Source organism: Harmonia axyridis, chromosome 7, assembly GCF_914767665.1.
Source record: "Harmonia axyridis chromosome 7, icHarAxyr1.1, whole genome shotgun sequence".
Taxonomy (NCBI): Eukaryota; Metazoa; Arthropoda; class Insecta; order Coleoptera; family Coccinellidae; genus Harmonia; species Harmonia axyridis.
The window spans coordinates 31,222,372-31,228,621 of NC_059507.1; positions in this window are offsets into that span (position 1 = coordinate 31,222,372).

Here is a 6,250-nt window from a genome sequence, read left to right on the forward strand (position 1 = left end):
TACACCTAGTAATATACAGGATGATAAACTGCGATGATCTATTAGACGTTTATGGAAAATTAATCATAATTTTGTTCTGAAAATTTGCATATTGGGGTTTGAGACAATGATCTTTCTCTCTAAAATATTTTCGGATCTCTACAACTTCCGGTTATACCGAAAACAGGCGAGTTGATGAGATGGGATTCGTATGAAAAAATGGTAGCGACGCGGACTCACATATTTTAAAAATATTTCTGCCGAAAAAGTTTTTTTCGAAAAACCTTTTTCGTTTTTGCAAAAACACATACAGAATTATAAGACTGTTTACGGTTTGGACCAAAAATGTACAAAGGTGTTGGACAACTTAAATTCATCAAAACTTAAGATTTTCGAATTAGAAGCTATATTTTTTATTATTTCAGTCAATTTTACCTATATAAATAAGAGATATCCAGGAAGAACTTTGAATGGGGAAAAACTGCAATTTCTCACTATGTGGAGTAATCTGTGACTTCCGGAAAACACAGAAAGAAACTAAAATTCGATGTTGGGATCAAATTTAACATTTCATGAATTATAATTAATTTTTTGTTGGGATTGTTGAGAAACCAATACAATTTTCAATTACGAATAATTCATTACAATTCTTAAAATGTCAAATTCAGTTACTCCTCAAATTACTTATAAAGAAAAATTATTCAATGATATGCGCACAGGAACTTCAATATCAATAAGTCTATTGTAAAGTTACTTTATAAAAAGCAGAACAATGCAATGCGGTGAGAAAGATAATGCACAATTATTATTAGAAAAAATGTTCAAAATGACCATCACCCCTTTCGCGAATACATGCGCCCTGCATCGATTGAGAAATGATCTTGTTTTTAAACGTGGGTTTAGTGGATCGAATAACTGTTTTAACACTTTTATAATATAAGTTTTATTCTTAAACAGAACAGGAGAACAACGGCTTCCAAGTTTTTTTTTTATTCAACTTATGACGTACTACTCATAGACAAGACAAGACTATATGCGGCTGCGCAATACATGTCATTGATACAATCATAGAATATGATCAGTGTTACCACTAGGATAAATTAACTTGCCATTGTTCCCTAAACATAATAACAACACTCCCCCTCAATGGTAAGTTACCCAAAAAAATTTCTTAAAATACATTGCAGTTGATTGTAAAATTATTGAATGAACTTAGAGACAGCGGTTTCGTGAACAAATCTGCGAGTTGCAGTTTGGTTGGAATATACTTTAGTGAAACTGTTTTATCATTTATTTTGTCTCGAATGAAATGATAACGAATATCAATATGTTTGAGTCTCTTGTGGAACTCTGGGTTCCTACACACTTTGATAGCCGATTGATTATCTTCATAAATCATGACATTTAAACTATCACAAATTTTTAAATCACTAATTAAACTCTTAAGCCAACAAGCTTCACTTATGGCTAAGCTTAAAGCTATATATTCCGCTTCTGTTGAAGACAGAGCTACGGATGATTGTTTTCTAGAGCACCAACTGACTGTGCACCCAAAAACTTTAAATACATAACCAGACGTAGATTTCCTGTCTGTTCTATCCCCAGCCCAATCTGCATCAGCATATCCTTCAATTTCATTCTGAAAATCAGTTTTTCTAAAAACTAAACTTAAATTTTGTGTTTTTTGAACATATCTTAAAACTCGTTTAATCGATTGCCAAAGTTGTGAACTTGCAGTTGATTGATATCTACTTAGGATACTTATGCTTATACATAGATCTGGGCGAGAGCATAACATGGCATACATTATAGAACCTATTGCTGCTCTACATCTTTCTTCAATTTCTATACTTTCAGAATTTTTGCGTTTAAGATCATCATGTCTAAAATTTGGTTCCATAGGGGTATTACAAGGTTTACAGTTTTCCATTTTAAAAATTTTCAACATTTTCTTTAGATATAAAGTTTGGTTGATTATGATTTCATTTTTCAATACATTTTGTGTGATGTGCATACCCAAAAAATAACTGATACCTCCTAAGTCTTTCATTTTAAAGTGTTGATTCAAAGTAACTTTTAGATCATCAACCTCTTTTTCATCTGATCCGGCAATTAATAGATCATCAACATAGATCAATACAAAAATCTTTGAACAGCCTGAAATTTTGTAGTAAATACAGTATTCATTTTGAGATCTTACAAAGTTCAATGTCATCATTAAATCATTAAATTTTTTATACCAATTTTTTGGTGAGGATCGTAATCCATATAAGGACTTCCTTAGCTTTGCAAATTTTCCTGTGTCAGTATTAAAACCTTTAGGTAATAAAATATATACATCATCATCTATTTCTCCATTTAAAAAAGCACTACATACATCAAGTTGATGTATCCTGAAATTTAAATTATTGCATATAGCTAAGAAAATTCTTACAGAAGTTAATTTCGCTACTGGACTATAAATATCGCCGTTTAATGGAATTGTCTGTTGAAAACCTTTTGCAACAAGTCTTGCTTTGAATTTCGTGACACTACCGAACTCGTCTTTCTTCCTCTTATACACCCATTTGCACTCTATGACAGGCCTTTTAACATCACTATCACACACTACTTCAAACGATTCATTTTCTTGCAACGATTTTACTTCCTCCTCCATTGCCTTCCTCCATTGCTCAGCCTCAACGCTTTTCATAGCATCTTCATAGCATGTTGGTTCGTCATCTTCTGTAACTGTCAACAACAAACTATCCAAATCCATTTCAAAATCTTCAAACCTTGGGTTTCCTCTTAAGTTTCTTCTCAGGTTATATCTTCCATTCACTATTTCTTCACTGATTTCTGGATCCAACTCTTCTTCATCGGTAATTGTCTCTTCATCGTGTACAATATTATCAATTTGGGTATCTTCTAACTCCAAGTCTTGATTTTCTTCAATATTACAGAATTCAGTTATTTTACCTTTTGTTTCTTGAACTTTTTCTGGTAGGAATATTACATCCCTCTGTATGACAACCTTGTTTTTATCAGGTAAATACACTCTAAATCCCTTTGTGTCTTCTCCATAACCAAGGAAGTATCCTTGTTCATTTTTTGTGTCCCACTTCAATCTATTTTCCTTAGGTACTAGTACTGAAACTCTACTTCCAAAAATATTAAAATTTTCCATCTTATATTCCTTTTGATTCCATAATTCAAAAGGAGTTTTAAACTGAACAATGCTTGGACCAGAGCGATTCAGAACATATGTAGCGGTATTTATTGCTTCTGCCCAAAACATTTTTGTCAAATTTTTATTGCTATGTAACATTGTCCTGGCTGCTTCAACCAATGTTCGGTTTTCTCGTTCCGCCCTTCCATTTTGTTGGGGAGTATATACCACTGTGCGTTGGTGGCATATACCTCTGCTTTGCAGACATTCCGTTACCTGTTTGTTCACAAATTCTAAACCATTGTCTGTCCTCAAAACTTTCATCTTTGCACCAGTTTGCCTTTCTGCCATAGATATATAATTTTCAATTGCTTTTGCTACTTCAGATTTCTGCTTTAGGAAATAAACATGTCTATATGAGGTGTAGTCATCTTTAAATAATAAAAAATATCGAGCTCCTCCTAACGAAGGTGTTTCCATAGGACCACACACATCTGCATGAACTAGCTCTAAAGGTACAGTAGCTCGTGATTCACTATGTTGAAATTTTAATTTATGTTGTTTGCCCGATAAACAGTATTCACAAATAAATTCATTGTTTATATACTCAACATTCATTTTTTTAAGGAAATCTTTGATGTACTTAATATTTTGATGTGCTAATCTGTGATGCCAAGTCTCTAAATTTTCTATATTTTTAACTGTCATACATTCAGAAATATTATTAGTTAATTCATTTTCTATTTTGTTTTCATACATTTCCTTCTTGAACTGCATTTTATATAATTTATTCTGTCTTAGTGCCTGGGCTCTAATATTTCCATATTTATCAAAAAACTTACATGATGAATTATCAGATGACATGAAATATCCCTTATCAAGAGCACATCCAGCCGAGAATAAATTAAATTTTAGGTCAGGTATATACAAAACATTCGATAATGACGTTTCAATGAATTTTCTTCCATTATAGGACCACATTTTAATATTTCCATATCCTCTTACCTCCAATGTTTGCCCATTTCCAACTTGCACCATCCTAGGGGTTCGATCCTCGAACATTTTCTCGAACAAGCTTCTATCCCATGTCATATGTTCAGTGGCTCCCGAGTCAAGGTACCAATCACCTGATTTTACACCATCTGAATATACCATAAAAGCGTTGTGTTCCACTTCTTCTTTGACAGGATTCTTATTCGACGGTTCTTCCTTTTTCTTCTTGATCCAACAAGTCTGAACTAGATGTCCTTGTTTTCGGCAGTAACTGCAAAATTTATTTGTTTTATCAGCCTTATCATTCTTAGAGTTCTTAGTTCGAAAGTAACAGTTCTTTGCTATGTGACCAGCTTTTGCACAGATGTAGCATTTTTTGGTTGGATTATTCTGAGAACTCGTTTTGCTTACTAGTGCTGTTGTCGACTCTACTGTTTTGCATCTTTCTTCTTCAAGCAATAATCTAGAGGTTAACTCTTCCAATGTTTGATTTTTATCTGGAACTGACTCCCATGCTGATCTGAAGTGTTTAAAATGTTCTGGCAAGGTCATCAAGATTTTAGTAATTATCATTTTATCTGACAGAACTTCACCTGCAGTCTTTAATTTGGTTTTTATTTCCTCAATTTTGGATATAAATGTATTCACAGAGGAATCAAAGTCGAGCATGAAAAACCTTTGTTGTAGCAAATGCACACTTACAACTGATTCTTTATCATATACCGTTTTTAATTTGGTCCACATTTCTTTCGCAGATTCACATGACAGTAAGTGAGTTAGAGGACCTTCTTCCATACGTGTAACCAACAATTCTTGAGTTTTTGCGTCGTCCTTGAGCCATTTGTTAAGTTCATCTCCTGAACTGGGTTTTATTCTTGAACCATCCGCGATCTCGAAAAGACCTCGTCCTTTTAATATAATACTGGTTTGAAACTTCCATATGGGCCAATTATCACCATTTAATTTTAATGTCGTCGTGGTCGTGTTATCTGCCATTTTACACCACACGTGGTTTTTTCGATTTTACTTTTCACACACTCGAAAAACGTATCGTTAAATTGTTTTTATTCCAGTTGCACGACTGGGCACATAACCTGTTTTTAAACGTGGGTTTAGTGGATCGAATAACTGTTTTAACACTTTTATAATATAAGTTTTATTCTTAAACAGAACAGGAGAACAACGGCTTCCAAGTTTTTTTTTTATTCAACTTATGACGTACTACTCATAGACAAGACAAGACTATATGCGGCTGCGCAATACATGTCATTGATACAATCATAGAATATGATCAGTGTTACCACTAGGATAAATTAACTTGCCATTGTTCCCTAAACATAATAACAACAGATCTTTTAAAGTATCCAAATTTCTTTCCGCTATTTTGGCTGCAGAAATACGAATGCGGTTCCTTAGTTCCCGCTTCATCTCTTATAGGATTGGAATAAATTTAATTTTTTGAACAACACCAATAAAAAAAAATCCAGAGGATTCAGGTCTAGTGAACGGGAAGGCCACAAAATTTCACCGTCCTCTTCGAGTGAGGAAATGTATGGGGCAAATATTCCCTAACATGACGACTAAAGTGCGCTGGACACCCGTTGTGTTGAAATCACAGATTAAGTCGTATTTGCAATGGTATATCTGCCAAGAGTTAGGTACATTGTTGCTCAAAAAATTCAACTAGTTGGTGCCGTTTAGTGATTGCCGCAATTCTTTATTGATTAATTTTTGATTGAGACATCTCCATTACTTTTTCCAGGTATTTGATCTCGTACGCTCAGCTCATCACAAATAGTTACTAATATATGAACTCAGCAAGTCAATTGCAACCTAAATAACATTTTATTGATGAACTGATTGATTATTTTCAGCAGGGTGTACAAAATGAAAGATTTTGTGGAAAGGGTGACAAAATTCTTTTCAAAGAAATATTCCAGTTTCGGTAAACATTTGAATATCTTTTTTTTCTGTATAAGGTTATCACCTGTATTTAAAAATCCTCACAGAATAGGCAACTTTTCAACTTAATATGCAGAAAAGGCCCAGTTTTTTTTGACACCACTTCAGATAGAATTCGGTACAAAAAACACACTTTCTGCAAAACGTGAATTTTAATTTTTTTTTCAG